Source organism: Terrapene carolina, unplaced genomic scaffold (assembly GCF_002925995.2).
Source record: "Terrapene carolina triunguis isolate 2854851 unplaced genomic scaffold, T_m_triunguis-2.0 Scaffold29079, whole genome shotgun sequence".
Taxonomy (NCBI): Eukaryota; Metazoa; Chordata; order Testudines; family Emydidae; genus Terrapene; species Terrapene triunguis.
The window spans coordinates 35,665-56,735 of NW_020693430.1; the positions used below are offsets into that span (position 1 = coordinate 35,665).

Consider the following 21,071-nt stretch of genomic DNA (forward strand, 5'->3'; position numbering starts at 1 on the left):
ATCACTTTGAGGGTTGACAGCTTCTTTTCCCTAGATCACGCCCAGTTTTATTAAAATTGCTATATAGCTGGGGACCCCAATGTGCACAGTTGCAACATACACACTGTAGGACCTTCTATATTTACAATAATTTGTTAATAGATTTAGCAAAGTCAAGAACATTCTAACTCAGTAGGTTGGATCAAGATAATACATAATGTACATCTGAGCATCCATATACACACACACACCATCCTTTGCAGAACAACCTGGAATGTTAGTTGTTCTTTCTCTTATCACCACCACCTTCCTCATCATCACCAGTGGCCATCATCCTGGCATCTACTAGGGGCTACATCTCTCTCTCCTCCCACACACAAGCTGAGATACAGCTTTTATAATATTCATTCATCTGACGAAGTGGGTATTCACCCATGAAAGCTTATGCTCCAATACGTCTGTTAGTCTATAAGGTGCCACGGGACTCTGTCGCTTTTATAATATCTTACACTGATGCCACTATGTGTAATACATAATCAGTAGAGGTCTCATCCCTCTTTTTTATTTGTATTTCCTCACCGCACTAATGTTGGGGTGCCCTTCTCCTATAGGTTAATATATAGATGATCCTAACTTATTATCATACATGTCAGTTCATTGCCATGATGCTCTTGTGGTCATACACCTGCGGATGTTAGCTCATGTCTGTGATGGGTTGGGTCACAGAGACCCCCTTGGGACTGCCACCTGATGTGCCAAGACTACCTCTGAGCCTATTTTCCCTGCCAGCTTGGGACTTCAGTACCCTGTCTTGTTGAGCCAGACAAGCTAGCCTGATACAAACACAGACCCAGGTCTGAACCACATCCCCCACAAGCTGCAGACTTAACTGAAAACAGCATAAGAAGTGCTCCTGTCTCTAGAACCCAGATACCCCATTCCCAATGGGGTCCAAACCCCAAATAAATCCGTTTTACTCTGTAGAAAGCTTATACAGGATAAACTCATAAATTGTCCACCCTCTATAACACTGATAGAGAGATATGCACAGCTGTTTGCTCTCCCAGGAATTAATTACTTGCTCTGGGATAATTAATAAGTAAAAAGTGATTTTATTAAATATAAAGAGTAGGATTTAAGTGGTTTTAAGTAATAACAGACAGAACAAAGTAAGTTACCAAGCAAAATAAAATAAAACACACAAGTCTAAGCCTAATACATTAAGAAACTGATTACAGATAAAATCTCACCCTCAGAGATGTTCCAATAAGCTTCTTTCACAGACTAGACTCCTTTCAAGTCTGGGCCCAATCCTTTCCCCGGTACAATCCTTGTTCCAGCTCAGGTGGTAACTAGAGGATTTCTCATGACCGCAGCCCCCTTTGTTCTGTTTCACCCCCTTATATAGCTTTGGCACAAGGCAGGAATCTTTTGTCTCTTTGGCTCAGCACCCCTCCTTATAAATGGAAAAGCCCCAGGTTTAAGATGGATTCCAGTACCAGGTGACATGGTCACATGTCCTGTGAGATCCCAAACCTTCACTCTTCCTGGCCTGACTCACAGGAAGGCTTGCAAGTAAGCAGAGCCATCTACAGTCAACTGTCCTGGTTAATGGGAGCCATCCAGATTCAAAACCACCATTAATGGCCCACACTTTGCATAATTATAATAGGACCTCAGAGTTATATTTCATATTGCTAGTTTCAGATACAAGAATGATACATTTATACAAATAGGGTGACCACACTCAGTAGATTATAAGCTTTGTAATGATACCTTACAAGAGACCTTTTGCATGAAGCATATTCCAGTTACATTATATTCACACTCATTAACATATTTTCATAAAATCATACGGAGTGCACCGTCACATCAATTTGTTGCCATGGCGCTCTTGTGGTCATATATCTGAGGCTGTTAGCTCATGTCATTATGGACAAAATTCCCCCTCACACTCTATTACCAATTCCCCAAAACTTAACGGTGACAGTTAGGTCATTTACCTGTGCCAAAGGTCATAGGCTTCAAAATTTATGCTGACTGCTGAAGCCAATGTATTACAGGCTATAGGCCTGTAGGATCCTTGCATTACTACTGAATATAATAAAGGCAGAGTATAATGAAGGCAAGTCAGTAAATATAATAATGGCAAGGTAGCACTATGGGCTACAAGTCCCCTCCTCCCCCTGCCCTTGATAGGGTGATTCCTTCTTTGATCTCGATGTCTCAAACAGTATCTCCTTTCCACACATCCCTCCCTCTGATCAACGCCCCATTGGAGTTAATTGGTCAGAGCCCCAGTTGGTGTAAATTGGCCCCATTCCCACCCTCTGTGCCCATCCCATTGACTATCCATTGTTATCATGAGTGACTATGAATTGCCACTATGACAAAGGTTTTTAGGGCCCAGTGCTATCTGTGTTACACATTTGAGTAACTCTATTGTTATCCAAAGATCCGGTGAGTTTTGGCACCCACAAACTTAAAGGGAAATTTCATGGCTAAATCCATTTTCCTGTGGAATCTTTTGAAATCGTCTCCAGCCCTTTAACACACATCTGTTTTTCTCTTAGTAGGAGGGCTCAGCTCACATTAACATTATTTATTTATTTTACTCATTTTTCTCAAAATCCCCTATCTAAAAACTCTAACTGGCCAGGGCTGCATGTGTCCTTCCTCTTGCATATATTGATTGTCTTACTCTTGTTCTGGGCAGCTGTGGTGCATGTTGCTAAGATATTTAATATTTTTACTTTTCTTTACTATATTCTTCCTTTTCTTTTCCTGCTTTGATATTTATCTGTTTGTTTATTTCAGAGAGCGTTAAAGAGTCTCTTGTTATTGATTAAATGAACATTTTTATTCCTCCCTCCAGTTAACATTACTCTGGATTCTGATGGTAAATAACCCAAACTCTCATTCAAGGATAAATATAGAGTCATGACTACGATAGAAAAGAAATCCTTGTGGACTGGTGCCTGGAGTGAGTCACAGTTGAGAATGCTACCTTCAGGACAGACTGATAAAAAACAGGACAGACACACTGCAAACTGGTGGTTATTTTAACATTAGAATTCACCCAGTCAGTAACAAAACAAACCCCTGTATAACCACACTGGTCAACAAGAAGCTAAAAACAGAATCCTCTTAGGCAATCCAGCCCTTATCACCACCCAGACATCTGGTCTTTATGATGAGAAGTTACTGAAAACCAGATTCATCATATATATAAAGTTCTTCCAATCCCAAAGGATCAGCCGATTCCCCAGGTCAATATAAAACTCAGATCTTACCCAAAGACCACACTTGTAGCCAATCTTTTAGAAACTAAAACCTAAAGGTTTACTTATATAAAAAGAAAAGAAGAGAGTTATTAAATAGTTAAGGAATCATATACATTACAATTGATTTTCAGAATTTGCAGGTATGGGTAATAGCAATGATGTTAAATCTGTTAGTTTGTAAAAGGTCTCTCTGGTTCACCCAAGCAGGTTGAAGGGTCATTCAGTCCTTTGTTCAAAGCTCCCTTAGAAAATCACAGTCTATAGATGAGAAGCAGGAAAGAAGACAACAAAGTGATGTTGCAACTTATAATTTATAGTTTAGTTCCTGTGTATGGAAAATCACTGGCAAAAGATAGAGACTGAGATTACAGGTCCTCATCACATGTGCTTTATTGAATCACAGGGGCAGCCTTTGTCTCCACACTGTCTCACACATCCTTGGGAAGGGCTCATTGAAGAGTTAATTCCCCTTAATGGCCCATCATCACATATATGGCCCATCAACCCGTGTTGGCTATTCTAAATGTCAATTTGTCTGGTAGGAGTTATCAAAGAATATAATAAATGATATATGATAATAAATTTGAAATATAGACAAACATCAAAGTTGCATAATTTCATGCACAAAGAGGGTGCATGTATATCAGCATGATAATCATACTTTGAAGAGGATAACTTTTCAAATGAGATCTTACATGACATACTTTGTACAAGATTTGTTGCAATTGTATAACAGTGGTAGTAACAAAGATATAACTGGCCATCTTCTGTTTCATACAGAATCACACAACCCTGCAAAAATTTTATAGTGGTGGCAAATGAAGGATTTCCAGAAAAGAAACAACACTGGGAGGTGGAGGCGGGACAAACCAAAGTGGGAGCTGGGGTGCTGATTGAGGATGAGAAGGTGAAACTGAAAAAAAGAGAAGACAGAGAAACTTCCTGTCAAGGGTAATTCCCCACTCTGGTACTTCGAGTGCAGATGGTGGGGGCCCGCAAGGATTCTAAAAATCAATACTGGCCACACCAGACTTGTATTAAACTCCCAAGGTTACAGCTTTTCTCTGACCTTGGATTGGTAGATGCTGCCACCACCCAAGTGCAGAACTCCTTTGAGAGCCCAGGAAGGCATACTTGGGAATTCCTTTCTGTGGGGTACCCTCAAGCCCTTTCACACTTCCCCCCCCCCGAAAGATCTGAGAAAAAAAAACCAAAGGAAATCAGCTGTTGCCCCCAACTAATGGAACAACATGTGCAGAAACCTCTTAAAACACAAAAATCCAATTCTGTTCTTAAAAAAGGTAAATTTTATTAATTAAAAAAAAGGAAGGAAAATGCAGGAAACTCACGCTATTGCTAGATTTAAAAAGAGCAATTACAAGGATTAAGCATCAAGAATAAGGTTGAGGTTCAGCTTAAAGGTTGCAAGCAAAAGAAAGCACCAGGGGTTAGCCTAGAGGAATCCACAAACCATAAAGAAATAAAAGGGATAAACTTAATTGTGTCTTCCTAGACATTTCCTGATCTACTTACATATCTGTGGTTTTAAATTAGTAGTTTCTAGGTATGATCCTGATTATTTTTTCATACCTGGCCCAAGCTTCTTACAACATAGCTCTGCCCTGTCCGCCTCTCCCTGGGAGAATAATAACAGAAAGAGAAAAGGGGAGTTGTTTCTATTTTAAGAAGTTCTAGCCTTCCCATTGGCTCTTTTGGCCAGGTGTCAACTCATTTATTTTTACCTTTGCATAGCAGTGAGCCTTTTTAACCTTTTACAGGTAGAGCAATTAGAGAACAGCTACTAAGAGAGATTTTAGATCTACTGGCTGGCTCTGTGTCCATAAAAGGGAGCTACCCCCACCCCTTCATTTATCACATCTCCCAAAGACGGATACTGCAACTTGAGACCATTACTCCTTCTGCCATCTGCTACCAATGAGAAGAGTCTAGACCCATCCTCTTTGGAACCCCATTTCAGGTAGTTGAAAGCAGCTATCAAATTCCCCCTCATTCTTCTCTTCTGCAGAATAAACAATCCCAGTTCCCTCAGCCTCTCCTCATAAGTCATGTGCTCCAGCCCCCTAATCATTTTTGTTGCCCTCCACTGGACTCTTTCCAATTTTTCCACATCCTTCTTGTAGTCTGGGGCCCAAAACTGGACACAGGACTCCAGATGAGGCTTCACCAATGCCGGATAGATGGGAATGGTCACGTCCCTCATTCTGCTGGTAATGCTCCTACTTATACAGCCCAAAATGACGTTAGCCTTCTAGGCAACAAGGGCACACTGTTAACTTATATCCAGTTTCTCGTCCACTGTAACCCCAGGTCCTTTTCTGCAGCACTGCTGCCGAGCCACTCGGTCCCTAGTCTGTCGCAGTGCATGGGATTCTTCCATTCTAAGTAGAGGACACTGCACTTGTCCTTGTTGAACCTCATTAGACTTCTTTTGGCCTAATCTTCTAATTTGTCTAGGTCCCTCTGTATCCTATCCCCACCCTCCAGCGTATCTACAGCTCCTCCCAGTTTAACATCATCTGCAAACTTGCTGAGAGTGCAATCCACTCCATCTTCCAGATCATTAATGAAGATATTGAACAAACCCAGCCCCAGGACCGACCCTTCAGGCACTCCGCGTGATACTGGCTGCCAACTAGACATGGAGCCATTGATCACTACTCGTTGAGCCTGACGATCTAGCAAGCTTTCTATCCACCCTATAGTCCATTCATCCAGCCCATACTTCTTTAACTTGCTGGCAGAAATACTGTGGGAGACTGTATCAAAAGTTTTGCTAAAGTCAAGGAATAACACATCCACTGCTTTCCCCTCATCCACAGAGGGAGTTATCTTATCATATAAGGCAATTAGGTTAGTCAGGCATGATTTGCCCTTGCTGAATCCATGCTGACTGTTCCTGATCACTTTCCTTTCCTCGAAGTGCTTCAAAATTGATTCCTTGCAGACTTGCTCCATGATTTTTCCAGGGACTGAAGTGAGGCTGACCGGCCTGTAGTTCCCTGGATCCTCCTTCTTCCCTTTTTTTTTTTTTTTAAAGATGGGCACTGTATTAGCATTTTTGCAGTCATCCGGGACCTCCCCCGATCGCCAGGAGTTTTCAAAGATAATGGCCAACGGCTCTGCAATCACATCTGCCAACTCCTTTAGCACCCTCGGATGCAGCGCATCCGGCCCCATGGACTTGTGCTTGTCCAGCTTTTCTAAATAGTCCTGAGCCACTTCTTTCTCCACAGAGGGCTGGTCACCTCCTCCTCATACTGTGCTGCCCAGTGCAGTAGTTTGGGAGCTGACCTTGTTTGTGAAGACAGAGGCAAAAAAAGTATTGATTACATTAGCTTTTTCCATATCCTCTGTCACTAGGTTGCCTCCCTCATTCAATAAGGGGCACACCCTTTCCTTGACTTTCTTCTTGTTCCTAACATACCTAAAGAAACCTTCTTGTTACTCTTAACATCTCTTGCTAGCTGCAACTTCAAGTGTGATTTGGCCTTCGTGATTTCACTCCAGCATGCCTGAGCAATATTTTTATACTCCTCCCTGGTCATTTGTTCAATCTTCCATTTCTTGAAAGCTTCTTTTTTGTGTTTAAGATCAGCAAGGATTTCACTGTTAAGCCAAGGTAGTCACCTGCCATATATACTATTCTTTCAACACATCAGGATGGTTTGTTCCTGAAACCTCAATAAGGACTCTTTAAAATAGAGCCAGCTCTCTTGGACTCCTTTCCCCTTCATGTTATTCTCCCAGGGGATCCTGTCCAGTTTCCTGAGGGAATCAAAGTCTGCTTTTCTGAGGTCCAGGGTCCATATTCTGCTGCTCTCCTTTCTTCCTTGTTTCAGAATGGGGGAGGGATAGCTCAGTGGTTTGAGCATTGGCCTACTAAACCCAGGGTTGTGAGCTCAATCTTTGAGGGGGCCATTTAGGGATCTGGGGCAAAAATCTGTCTGGGGATTGGTCCTGCTTTGAGCAGGGGTTTGGACTAGATGACCTTCTGAGGTCCCTTCTAACCCTGATATTCTGTGATTGAAGTCCCCAATGAGAACCAGGGCCTGTGATCTAGTAACTTCAGTTAGCTGCCAGAAGAAAGCCTCGTCCCCTTGGTCTGGTGATCTATAGCAGACTCCCACAATGACATCACCCTTGTTGCTTACACTTCTAAACTTAATCCAGAGACTCTTAGGTTTTTCTGTACTTTAATATTGGAGCTCTGAGCAGTCATACTGCCCTCTTACATACAATGCATCTGCCCTGCCTGTCCTTCCTGAACAGTTTATATCCATCCAGGACAGTACTCCAATCATGTGAGTTATCCCATCAAGTCTCTGTTATTCCAGTCACATCATAATTCCTTGACTGTGCCAGGACTTCCAGTTCTTCCTGCTTGTTCCCCAGGCTTCTTGCATTTGTGTATTGGCACTTAAGATAACTCGCTGATCATCCTGCTTTCTCAGTATGAGGCAGTAGTCCTCCCCTCTTGTGCTCTCCTTCTCATGATTCCTCCTGGTATCCCACTTCCCCACTTACCTCAGGGCTTTGGTCTCCTTCCCCCAGTGAACCTAGTTTAAAGCCCTCCTCACTAGGTTAGCCAGCCTGCTTGTGAAAATGCTCTTCCCTCTCTTCATTAGGTGGAGCCCGTCTCTGCCTAGCAATCCTTCTTTTTGGAACACCATCCCATGGTCCTCTTCACATGGGGTAGAGGTGGACCGGGTGATAAACTCATATACTTGCCAGATTTGATCAGAGTAGGACAATACTGCTCTGGTGTCCTAGTCTCAGAGGCTGGTGTGAGCCTTCATGAGACTGTACCTAGGTGTGTCCCTACTTGTATGAATGCTGGTGAAAGTTCAAGTTTGAAGGGCTTTGCAACTTGTCATAGCAGCACACTGTGAGAGGAAGCCCAGGCTGGTGGGTCAAAGGGCTCAGTGGTACCGCAGTTCCAGGTAGCACCCTGGGGGGAACCCATCACAAATATACTTTTGCAAATTATGATTTTTAAACTTTTCAACTCAGCCTAATCAAAATGGGGTTTTGCTGGAAATCAACAGAAAGTATTTAGAAGAAGATAATACCTAGCTCTTATATCAGGCATTTCAACAGTAGATCTCAAAATATTTTACAAAGGAGGGCTGTATCTGTGACACTCTGTATCTCAGAGGAACACCCTGCACCCCCATGTTCATCCTTATAATATGATTGTGTGGTATCCAATGCAAAGTTTGTCATGTCGGGTGTCTTCAGAAGGCTCATGATGCACTGAGCATGGTTGTTATAGTGATGTTATAGTAGCAGGCATAACTGGACTCTGCAAGATGGAGGTTCCTAGGGTTGTGCCTGGGACCGGAGATATTGGATAGTGTCATTCGGTTGCACAATCCAAGGAGCAGCTTACATGCTTGAGGCTGTGCAGGAACAACCCAGGAGTGGGGGTTCTCACAGCAGAGCAGGGTAAGGCTGGCTCCCAGAGTAGAGGATTGGAGTGACCTAGCAGATCACCAGTCCAGATAACACCATGGGAATGTCACAGTGGCACAGTGCTCAGGGTGTATGTACAGCTTGTTATTCCAAGTGGAGTTCACACTTTAAGCACTGAAACTTGCTATTTTAAGTGAGTCTTAAGTGCAGTGGCTAAGAACAGTCAAGAGGAGGTCATCATTTTGTTATTTTCTCTTTGCTTATTTTGGGAAAGGGAAGTAGGAACAGAAAAGCAGGAAAATTAGTGAAAGCAGTGAAGTGATTGTGAAGTTGGAGCTTTTTAGGCTGCAGTCTGCAGAAAAGGAGAAGGAGCACCAGAGATTATTGCAACTGAAAGAACTGGAGACAATAGAAAAAGAGAGAGAGAGAGAAGAAAGAGAGAGAGAGAGAGAAAACACCACCTGGACCTGATAGAGAAGCAGAACGAGAGGTCCCCACCCCAACGACTCCCATCACACCAAAAATCCACAAGTGGGAACACTTATGTCCTGCCTAGAGTGAGGAGGATGATATTGCTGAATATCTGACCACCTTTGAAAGGCTGTGTGTAATACATGAATCATAGAATCATAGAATATCAGGGTTGGAAGGTACCTCAGGAGGTCATCTAGTCCAACACCCTGCTCAAAGCAGGACCAACCCCAACTAAATCATACCAGCCAAGGCTTTGTCAAGCTTGACCTTAAAAACTTCTAAGGAAGGAGATTCCACCACCTCCCTAGGTAACCCATTCCAGTGCTTCACCACCCTCCTAGTGAAACAGTTTTTCCTAATATCCAACCTAAACCTCCGTGTGACAGGTTGTGACTCACCACCGGGCGCCTCCTGCTGGTCGTCTCGGGGAATAGGTTCGATCCAGTAGAGTGCCCCCTTCTGGTGGTGTCCCGTCTGTTGTCCTGCCTTTGGTTGGCGTGTGGACCTGCGTTGCTCCCGACGCACGGTGTCCTCTTCTGGAACACTGCCCTCTGACAGTGTCCCTTTGTCCATTCACACCCCCTTCCGGGGGCTGGGTGATCAACAGTCCTACACCTCCAAGTCCGATCCCTACAGCCCGGGATCTGGTGTAGTTTCTGCTGGCCGCTCCCTGCGGCCTATGGCTGGGTGTACTGCCAAGGGGAAAAAGGGGGGAACCCAGGCCCGCCCACTACTCTGAGTCCCGGTCCAGAGGCCCTCTAGCGACAGCCTCGCTGTCCTCCTTCTCTGTCCTCATCTGTCTGTTCCTCTGGACTGCTTCCCCAATGGCCCTTCTCATCCGGTAGGCCCTTTCCTTCAAGGCCTGCCGCCGGGCAGGCTATGGAGTAGGGCCTTCTCCCACTCTCCAAGGCTGGCCTGCACTGCGCTGTCCATGGTGCTGGCCTCCCTGCTCTGGAGACAGACCTTCCCCTCTGAAGGCCTGGGACAGACTGACCGCTCTCTCCCTGAGCAGTCTTTTATATGGCTGAGCCTGGCCCTGATTGGCTGTCCCCAATCTGGGCTCTGATTGGCTTGCAACAAGCCCTTCTCTTATTGGCTGCCGGGCTATGCAGGCACCTGGGCCTGCCGCAGCCCACACTCTCCGGGCATGGGGCAGCCGCCCCACCACACACCCTCCCCCTTAAGAACCCTCCGGGGGGGGGGGGGGTTCTGATCGGCCTAGTGGCCTAGAACCAGGAAATTAGCCCTCGTGCCAGGGCAACACGGCCTATGGGCCAAAGTCTAGGAAATTAGCCCTCCTCACAGGGCAACACAGCCTACTGGCCAAAGTCTAAGAAATTAGCCCTCGTCCCAGGGCAACATGGCCTAGGGGCCAAAGTCTAGGAAATTAGCCCTCGTCCCAGGGCAACATGGCCTAGGGGCCAAAGTCTAGGAAATTAGCCCTTGTCACAGGGCAACACGGCCTACTGGCCAAAGTCTAGGAACTTAGCCCTTGTCCCAGGGCAACACGGCCTATGGGCCAAAGTCTAGGAAATTAGCCCTCATCCCAGGGCAACACGACCTAGTCACTGTCTCAGCAGGGGGGGTCCCACCGAAACACGATGAGGCTTACCGGGTCCGACGTACCAGTCCATCACTCCCCTCGGGTTGCTTCCTACCAGTTCGGACGCTGGGCTGTCCCACAGGTCTCCTGATTCTCCACGGGGCTCGAGGTCCACCGCCTCTTCCGGTTCCTCCCACAGTGAGGCTCCACCCCGACCTGGAGAAGTCTCGGTTCCTGGCAGCTTCAGGAGTGCGGGCTGGTCCTCCACCGGAGCTTCCCGGATAGGTCTTTCTCCTGCGGCTGCCTGCCTAGGCTGGGCTACACTCTCTCCCTTCATACTCTCTGTGCACTTGGAGCATGCCAAGTACGAGCGGGGCGAGTCCTCTGCCGTCAGGGCTACCTGCCTGATGCCGCCGGAGTTGGGGTGGGGTGAGGCTGCCCCGTCGCAGACCTCCCCCTTTACTAAGGATCCCCTGTATTGGTCCGTTTCCTCGCCCTCCTCCCCCGGCCTGGAGAAGAAATCTACATTAGCATGGGCCTTACCTGGGCGACGGAACACGCAGAAGTCGTAGGGCTTGAGGGAGAGGTACCACCTCATAATTCTAGGGTTTGTGTCCTTCATACTGTGGATCCATCGTAAGGGTGTGTGGTCTGATCAACTTAAAACTATTCCCCAGCAGGTAGTAACGTAGGGCATCAATGGCCCACCGTACCGCTAGGGCCTCTTTCTCTTTCATCGAATAATGTTGTTCCCGGGGGAACAGCTTATGACTTAGGTATAGTACCGGATGTTCTTCCCCGTCTATTTCCTGGGATAGCACTGCTCCCAAGCCCGCTTCGGATGCGTCCGTTTGAAGTATAAATTCCTTCGTGAAGTCCGGGTGTCGTAGGACAGGTTCTCGAGTGAGCCGTTCCTTTAGTGTTGCAAAGGCTCTCTCGCATTGTTCGGACCACTGTACCTGTCGAGGCTGAGAGTTTTGTCAGGTCTGATAAGGGGGCGGCTATGGATGCAAACTCCGGCACGAAACGGCGGCAATACCCAGCCAATCCCAAAAACTGATGCACTTGCTTCTTTGTCTTGGGGACGGGTACGTCTTTGAGTGCTTGCACCTTGCTAATCAGGGGTGTTAGCTTCCCCCCTCCTACCGTGTATCCCAGGTATGTCACCTCTTCTTGCCCTAAGTGGCATTTTGCCGGGTTAGCTGTAAGGCCAGCCGCTCTGAGGGCCTGTAACACCCCTGCCAGATGGTGTAGGTGGCTCTCCCAGTTGAGGCTGTAAACCACAATATCATCTATATAGGCCGCCGCGTATTGGTTGTGGGATTGGAGGACCTTGTTCATCAAGCATTGGAATGTAGCCGCTGCTCCATGTAACCCGAATGGCATGGTTATGAATTGGAAGAGGCCGAAAGGGGTGGGGAAGGCCATCTTCGCACGGGAGTTTGGCATGAGGGGGATCTGCCAGTATCCTTTAGTTAGATCTATGGTTGACAGATACCTGGCTCCCCCGAGCCGCTCCAACAATTCGTCCACCCTCGGCATTGGGTATGCATCAAAGTGGGAGATGGCGTTGACCTTTCTGAAGTCTATGCAAAACCGGGTAGTCCCATCTGGCTTCGGGACTAAGACGATAGGGCTGCGCCATTCACTCGTCGATTCTTCCACCACCCCATCTTCAGCATCATCTCTAGTTCCTGCAGGACAGTATCCCACATTTTCTTGAGTAACGGTCGGTGATTGTCTCTCACCCTCTTCTCGGGGTTGGTGGCGATATGACGACTCATTAGAGTCGTTCGGCCCAGTCTGGCAGATAAAACATCCGGGAATTCCTCCACTAATCCTTGTAAGCATTCTCGCTGTCTGGGGTTGAGGCCTGACCCCAACGTGGCCGGCCTTGAGTCGGGAGTATCTCCCGCTAGGGGTCCAAGTTCCGAGTCTGGGGTGGACGGGCCAATAAATAGGGCTTCCCGAGTTTTCCAGGCCTTCAGAAGATTCATGTGGTAAATGCGAGTCTTCTTACGTCGCTCCGGTAGTCTGACTTCGTAGTCAACCGGCCCCACTCGTCGGATTACTTCGTAGGGGCCCTGCCATTTGGCCAGGAGTTTCGACTCCGCTGAGGGCAGTAAGAGCAGCACCCGATCGCCTGGGCCGAATTTCCTCCCTCTAGTCCCGCAGTTATAGAGGCGTTCCTGGCTTGCCTGGGCCCGTTCCAAGTTCTCCCGGGCAAAGGCCCCTAATGTTTGGAGTCGTTCCCGGAGGTGTAACACATATTGGGTGTTCCCGAGGACCTGCGTCTCCTGAGCTTCCCACTCCTCCTTCAGGAGGTCAAAGATCCACCTGGGCTGCCTTCCGTATAAGAGCTTGAAGGGTGAGAACCCCGTCGAGGCCTGTGGTACCTCTCTTATGGTGAATAATAAGGCTGGCAACAAGACATCCCAATGCAAAGGGTCCTTCTCTACAAACTTCCGCAGCATAGCTTTTAGAGTGCCGTTGAAACGTTCTACCAGGCCATCGGTCTGCGGATGGTACATCGACGTCCGGAGTGTTCGTATGTGGAGGAGGCGACACAGCTCTGCTATTAATTTGGAGGACATGTGCGTACCCTGATCAGTCAATATTTCCCCGGGTATCCCAACCCGGGCGAAAATCTTTACTAGTTCATTCGCAATAGTCGGTGCTGTCGCCGTCTTTAGGGGAACGGCTTCAGGATAGCGTGTTGCATAATCCATCACCACTAGGATAAAGCGGTTCCCTGTCCTACTCCTTTCGAGGGGGCCGACAAGGTCCATCCCAATCCGCTCGAAGGGTACACCAACGACCGGCATGGGTACCAGGGGTGCGCGGGCTACCCCTTTCGGCCCGGCTCGCTGGCATTCTGGGCAAGATGCGCAATAATCCCTCACCTCTTAGTGTATGCCCAGCCAGAAGAACCAGCGAGCCACCCTCTGTAGGGTCTTCTCGCGCCCCAGGTGTCCTGCCCAAGGGTTCGCATGGGCTAGTTGGAGGAGGCCGGACCGCAGTCTGTGGGGCACCAACAGCTGATGGAACGTCTCTTGTGTCTGGGGTTCCTGTGCTATGCGATACTGGCGGTCCCGCCATATTTCAAAACGGGGGCCCTGTGGAGGCCGTGGCATCAGGTCCCCCTCGATGTCCGGGTTGGTGGCCTGCTCCCAGGCTCTGCTTAGGGTTGGGTCTTCTCGCTGTTCCTGTAAGAAGTCCCCGTCCCACTCTAGTTCTGCTTGGGCATCCTCCACTGAATGGGGTCTGTCTCCGGGGTGATCCGCGGGGGCCTCCTTGGTTGTGGAGGTCCCCTCGCCGGGGTCACTCCTTGGTCTAGGCCCGAGCAGTCCCGCTCTAGGCACCTTAGTCCTGTCTGGTCGGGGTTCGGGCGGCTGGTACTTCAGGAGAACCTCCCCGAAGCCGGGCCAATTCCATCCCAGCACCACCGAGTAGGCCAGCCTGGGGGCCACTCCCACCTGGAGACCCTCCTCTCAGCAGCCTACTTCTATTTTCACCCAGGCTGTGGGGTACGGGTGGATGTGCCCATGTACACACTGTAAGTGGATCGGGGCCCCCGAAAGATTAAGGTTCGGGACCAGCCCCTCCCGTATGAGGGTTTGACTGCACCCCGAGTCCACGAGGGCATTTGTGGGGGTCCCCTCGACCCGGACAGGGACCACCAGCTTTCCTATCCCTCTCTTCCGAGCCCTTCGTCCGGCCACCCAGGCTTGCCTGTAGCTGCAGTCCATGAAGGGGCAATCCCATTGAAAATGTCCTTCTTGTCCGCACCCCCAGCATCTCTCTTGAGTCTCGGCCGGTCCTGGGCCTCCCCCAAGGGGGTCTGCTCGCTCCCGGGACTGTTGCTACCTCCAAGCCGTCACCTGGGGTGTCATGTGTCTGGGGTCGGGGTTGGGAGGCCTCGGAGGCGCGTGCCGGGTGCCTGCCGACGGTTCAGGGGGTCCCAACCCGCGGAGATTCCCCTTTTCTGTCCTGCCCTTGAGACCAAGGTTCCCTGCCGCTCAGGGTGGCGCCTCAGCCCCCTCGGCAGATAAGTAGTCCTCCATCAAGGCCACCGCTGCTGACAAGGTAGCCGGTCGATGTCATCGTACCCAGGCCCTTCCTCCCAGGGGCAGGATCTGGGTGAACTGTTCTAGGGCCACCATCTCCGCTGCCTGGGGTCCCATCAAGCCTTCCGGGTTCAACCACTTCCAGCAGTGGTCTCGGATGGATTGGGCCACGGCGTGGGGTCGGGCCCCCGGGGGGTACTGTTCCTTGCGGAGGCACTGGCGGTAGGTTTCCGGGCTAATGCCAGTATGATCCAAGATGGCCACCTTCACTCGGGTGTACTCAAAGGCTTCCCGGGGGTCAAGGCTACGGTAGGCGGTCTGAGCCTGTCCCATCAAATAGGGGGCTAGCAAGGTGGCCCAATGTTCTGAAGGCCACCGGGCAGCGGTCGCTACCCACTCGAATGTCACCAAGAACACCTCTGGGTCGTCTTCAGGCCTCATCTTAGTGAGGCATACCGGTAGTGCCCCCAAAGTATCCCCAAGTCCGGTCCCCATGGGTGTGGCAGGGGTGACTCCTGCCGGGCGTAATAGCACAGCCATCTGCTGTACCAGGTGTTCCTGCTGCGCCTGCTGCTGGGCAGCCAATTCCCGGAGGAGCTGCTGCTGATGCTTTTGGTGCTGAGTCATCAGCAGTTGCTGTTGGCTAGTCATCTGTTGCAGCATCTGTACCTGCTGCTGTTGCTGCGGGGCCGACTGCTCCTGTTGCTTTTCCAGCATTCACTTCAGGAGCTTCTCGGCCTCCATCTTGGGGGTCAGCGGGGTACTCCTGCTTCAACCCCCACACTCTGGACCCTTTTACAGGTCTGGATCAATGCCTGCATTCTCCACCACGTGTGACAGGTTGTGACTCACCACCGGGCGCCTCCTGCTGGTCTTCTCAGGGAATTGGTTCAATCCAGTAGAGCAACCCCTTCTGGTAGTGTCCCGTCTGTCGTCCCGCCTTTGGTTGGCGTGTGGACCCGCGTTGCTCCCGACGCACGGTGTCCTCTTCTGGAACACTGTCCTCCGACAGTGTCCCTCTGTCCATTCACACCCCCTTCCGAGGGCTGGGTGATCAACAGTTCTACACCTCCAAGTCCAATCCCTACAGCCCGGGATCTGGTGTAGTTTCTGCTGGCCACTCCCTGCGGCCTATGGCTGGGTGTGCTGCCAAGGGGAAAAAGGGGGGAACCCAGGCCCACCCACCACTCTGAGTCCTGGTCCAGAGGCCCTCTAGCAACAGCCTCGCTGTCATCTTTCTCTGTCCTCATCTGTCTGTCCCTCTGGACCGCTTCCCCAATGGCCCTTCTCATCCGGTAGGCCCTTTCCTTCAAGGCCTGCCGCCGGGCAGGCTATGGAGTAGGGCCTTCTCCCGCTCTCCAAGGCTGGCCTGCACTGCGCTGTCCATGGTGCTGGCCTCCCTGCTCTGGAGACAGACCTTCCCCTCTGAAGGCCTGGGACAGACTGACTGCTCTCTCCCTGAGCAGTCTTTTATATGGCTGAGCCTGGCCCTGATTGGCTGTCCCCAATCTGGGCTCTGATTGGCTTGCAACAAGCCCTTCTCTTATTGGCTGCTGGGCTATGCAGGCACCCGGGCCTGCCACAGCCCACACTCTCCGGGCATGGGGCAGCCGCCCCACCACACTCCCCCACTGCAACTTGAGACTATTACTCCTTGTTCTGTCATCAGGTACCACTGAGAACAGTCTAGATACATCCTCTTTGGAACCTCCTTTCAGGTAGTTGAAAGCAGCTATCAAATCCACCCTCATTCTTCTCTTCTGCAGACTAAACAATCCCAGTTCCCTCAGCCTCTCCCCATAAGTCATGTGCTCCAGCCCCCTAATCATTTTTGTTGCCCTCCACTGGACTCTTTCCAATTTTTCCGCATCCTTCTTGTAGTGTGAGGCCCAAAACTGGACACAGTACTCCAGGTGAGGCCTCACCAATGTCGAATAGAGGGGAAAGATCACGTCCCTTGATCTGCTGGCAATGCCTCTACTTATACAGCCCAAAATGCCATTAGCCTTCTTGGCAACAAGGGCACACTGTTGACTCATATCCAGCTTCTCATCCACTGTAACCCCTAAGTCCTTTTCTGCAGAACTGCTGCCTAGCCATTCGGTCCCTAGTCTGTAACAGTGCATGGGATTCTTCCGTCCTAAGTGCAGGACTCTGCACTTGTCCTTGTTGAACCTCATCAGGTTTGTTTTGGCCCAATCCTCTAATTTGTCTAAGTCCCTCTGTATCCTATCCCTACCCTCCAGTGTATCTACCACTCCTCCTAGCTTAGTGTCATCTGCAAACTTGCTGAGAGTGCAGTCCACCCATCCTCCAGATCATTAATGAAGATATTGAACAAAACCGGCCCCAGAACCGACCCTTGGGGACTCCACTTGAAACCGGCTGCCAACTAGACATGGAGCCGTTGATCACTACTCATTGAGCCCGACAATCTAGCCAGCTTTCTATCCACCTTATAGTCCATTCATCCAGCCCATACTTTTTTAACTTGCTGGCAAGAATACTGAAATCCCTGATGATAAGAGAGTTCCTACCCTGTTTGCAAAATTAACTGGTAAAGCTCGAAATATATTCAATGGAATTACTAATGAAGATGCTTTAGACTATTGTACACTTAAAGATAGTCTTTTGTGAAGTTTTCAGATTACCCCCAAATGATATAGAATTAAATTTAGGAATCTTAAAGGGGCTATTGGAATGAGTAATGGAGAATGTGTAAACCAAATGAAATATTTGTTGGGGAAATGGGTGAGGGGTAAAGAGGTGGCAAGTTTTGAAGGACTGCTTGGTCTTGTTGCTCAAGAGCATTTCTTAAGCATATGTAAGGCCGAAGTAAAGCAATGCCTATGGGATAAAAACGTAAAGACTGTGGATGAGATGACTTTTTTAGCTGATGCCTTTGAACAGACTCAGGCATCTATTGAGGGCAGGCCACAGAAAGAGGGGTTTAAAACTGGTGGGAAGGGAGGATCCCATTTTGCCCATGGGAACAGAGAAGGGGGTTGGGAGCCTAAACATTCTCCTCCCCAAAAACATCCCTCTATTGGTAACTCACATCCCAAATCTCCTGTAAAGGCACAAGAGCCCAAAAGGTGCTATCAGTGTAATTCCACTGATCACCTAAGGAATAAATGCCCTGTGCTAGGGGCAATCGGGCAACCAATAGCTCATGTTAGTTCTGCTGTCCTCAACACAGAACCCCCTCAGGCAATCAAAACCTATCATATTGGTTTTGTGAGATTAGCCTCTGCAGAATGAAATATGGTGCATGTTAAGTCTGTCCAAATTAATGGCAGGGAGTACTTGGGACAGAAGGATATGGGGCCCAGATCTCTCTGGTTAAGCAGAGTGTGGTCCCAAAGGCCAATATGTTACCTGGCCAAATGGCAGAGATTGTGGGGGTGGGCGAAAGCAGATTCCTCATACCACTAGCTAAAATTCATGTGGTGTGGGAACGTTTGGAAAGTGTTTTGACTGTGGGGTAATGGAACACCTCCTAGTTGACCTGCTTCTTGGTAATGATTTTTTCTGTGTAGCTCAGATTAAAATATTTGCCTGCAGCAGGAGGGGATTTTATGCTGGGACCCTCAAGGGAAAGGGTAAGGTCTCAGGAACTGCTGAGAGAATGGGAGAGAGTCTCCTTGATTCTTCTGCAGCAGGGGGAAGCCACATGCTTCAGGTGGGAGGGTGGTTGAGACCAACTGCTACACTGCAGCTTGAGGCAACACCAAATCAGGAAGAGATGGGAGTGTAATGCCTGCCAGGGAAAGAATTGTCCTGGTTGTTATCTGCCAGCAGGTTGCAGCTGAACCAGAGACAGAGCCGGCTCTAGGGAGCATAGAGAAATGTGTCCCAGAGGGGAGTCCAGAGAAGGGGCAGGGATTTTGTGACTCTATAACACAGGGAAGCAGTGTGCTTCCAAGTATGGGAGGGGCTGAGACTAGCTCCTTTCCAGCAGAAGGCAACATGCCCTCAGGCACAGGGGCAGTAGAGGTGTTGTCAGTGATTAAGGCAATTGTTCCAGTTGTTAGCTGGCAGAGTTTTGCAGATGAACAAGGGATAGAACCGTTCCAAGGGAGCACAGATAAATGTGTTTTAGGAGGGGCCCCAGAGGAGGAAACTGGGGAAGGAATAGTGGGGGTACAAGAATGTCTCCTCCATACGTAGAGAGGTCATCCTAATTGCATCAAACATCTATGGCTCCCTTGCGGGGGAAGGAGGCGGGGTGAGGGGGCGTAGGAATGAGTGATTACAGACATCCAGTGGGTTGTGAAGGGAGGGTCAGCATTGTTCGAAGAGCTGAGTTACTGGGCGGGCACTGACCATATAAGCTGAGCTAAGTGATCAGGTATTGACAGAAACTATGTCCTTGCTTCTCAGCAGTTTCTGTCTTTTCTGCTCGCTGAATTTTAACTCCTTCATGACACCTTGGTCAGTTTGGGTCTACAATGCTCATCTGACCCTGAAGTGGAGGCGGGGGCAAAGCCAAGAGGGAAGAAAGGACATGATAAAAGGGAGAGACATTTGCCATGCTGGCTCTTTTCCACCTCCATCTACAGACACAGCCACCAAGCGACTGAAGCGCTGATCAAAGGGGAAAGACCGGCTGAAGGGTAACCAGCCAGCCTGTGGTGAGAAGCATCTAAATTTGTAAGGGCATTGAAAGTGTTAAGATCTGCTTAGAATGTATTTTGCTTTTATTTCATTTGACCAAATCGGACTTGTTGTGCTTTGACTTATAATCACTTAAAATCTATCTTTATAGTTAATACATCTATTTGTTTATTCTACCTGAAGCAGTGTGTTTGGTTTGAAGCATGTCAGAGACTTCCCTGGTGCATATCAATTTCTTTGTTAAATTGACAAACCCATATAAGCTTGCAGCATCCAGCAGGCATAATCGGACACTGCAAGACAGAGGTTCCTAGGGTTGTGTCTGGGACTGTAGATATTGGCTAGTGTCATTCAGTTGCACAATCCAAGGAGCAGCTCACATGCTAGAGCAGGGGTTCTCAAACTGGGGGTTGGGACCACTCAGGGGGTCACAAGGTTATTACAGGGGGGGTCACGAGCTGTCAGCCTCCACCCCACTTTGCATCCAGCATTTATAATGGTGTTAAATAAATTAAAAACACTTTTTAACATATTTAACACCACTAAGGGGTGTCGCACTCAGAGGCTTCCTATGTGAAAGGGGTCACCAGTAGAAAAGTTTGAGAATCACTGTGCTAGAGGCTGTGGGGGAACAATCTGAGAGTGGGGGTTCTCACAGCAGAGCAGGGTAACGCTGGCTCCCAAAGTCAAGGATTGGAGTGACCTAGCAGACCACTGGTCCAGATAACACCAGGAGACCATCACAGCATTATTATCCCCATTTGTGGGGAAACTGAGGCACAGAACGAGAACATGATTTGCCCAGTGCCACTAAGCGGGTCAGCAGCACACTGAAGAACAGAGCCCAGGCCTCCTGAATCTTAACCCAGTGCTCCATCTGTTAGGTCAGACAAACACTGGAAATTTATTTCTTACCACAAAAGGAGTGAAACAATCTAGACCCATCTCATTAACCAGGCAGCCTCTTTACTGATTCTACAGTCACTAACCCCAATGTGCACTCACCTGAAATCAGGACTCTGGACTCACTTGCTGCCTTTAGCATGTTTGGTGATTATTTCATCATCTGATCCTGGTTCTATGTTAATTTAACTTACAATAGTGTAGGTTCCAGCAGGTGTCTTTTTGTTGATGGTGGTCGGCTTTTTTGTTCTGCTTTGTCCTTTACTATCTAGCCAGAGCACCTGGGCTCAGGGAACCATCCCTACAACTTCCAGGTGAGGACAATCCCTTGGCTTGCATAGTCCTCCAGGAAAATGGAAGACTCACCACCCCTCGCTACAAAAACAGACCTGCCTAGGAAGGGGGAATCCCTGTCCATGTGCACTCTCCCCCTTTCAATTTCTTATAATAAAACTGTCTCTGGCTTGTTGCTAACAAACACAGAGTGAGGACTTTGTTTTCTTCCACAATTTGGTGCCGTGACTTGGATGGCAATGCCTGGTTGAGACAGTGGCAATTAGAATCATAGAATCATAAAATATCAGGGTTGGAAGGGACCTCAGGAGGTCATCTAGTCCAACCCCCTGATCAAAGCAGGACCAATCCCCATCTAAATCATCCCAGCCAGGACTTTGTCAAGCCTGACCTTAAAAACCTCTAAGGAAGGTGTCAAGGCTGCTTCCCTACTTTGAACTTTAGGGTACAAATGTGGGGGCCTGCATGAAAACTTCT

The 21,071-nt window shown here is 48.8% G+C and overlaps 1 pseudogene; it reads right to left on the reverse strand.

The window, feature by feature from the left end:
- Positions 1–19,201: 19,201 nt before the first annotated feature.
- LOC113409068 overlaps positions 19,202–21,071 on the reverse strand; it is a 39,951-nt pseudogene continuing 38,081 nt past the window's right edge.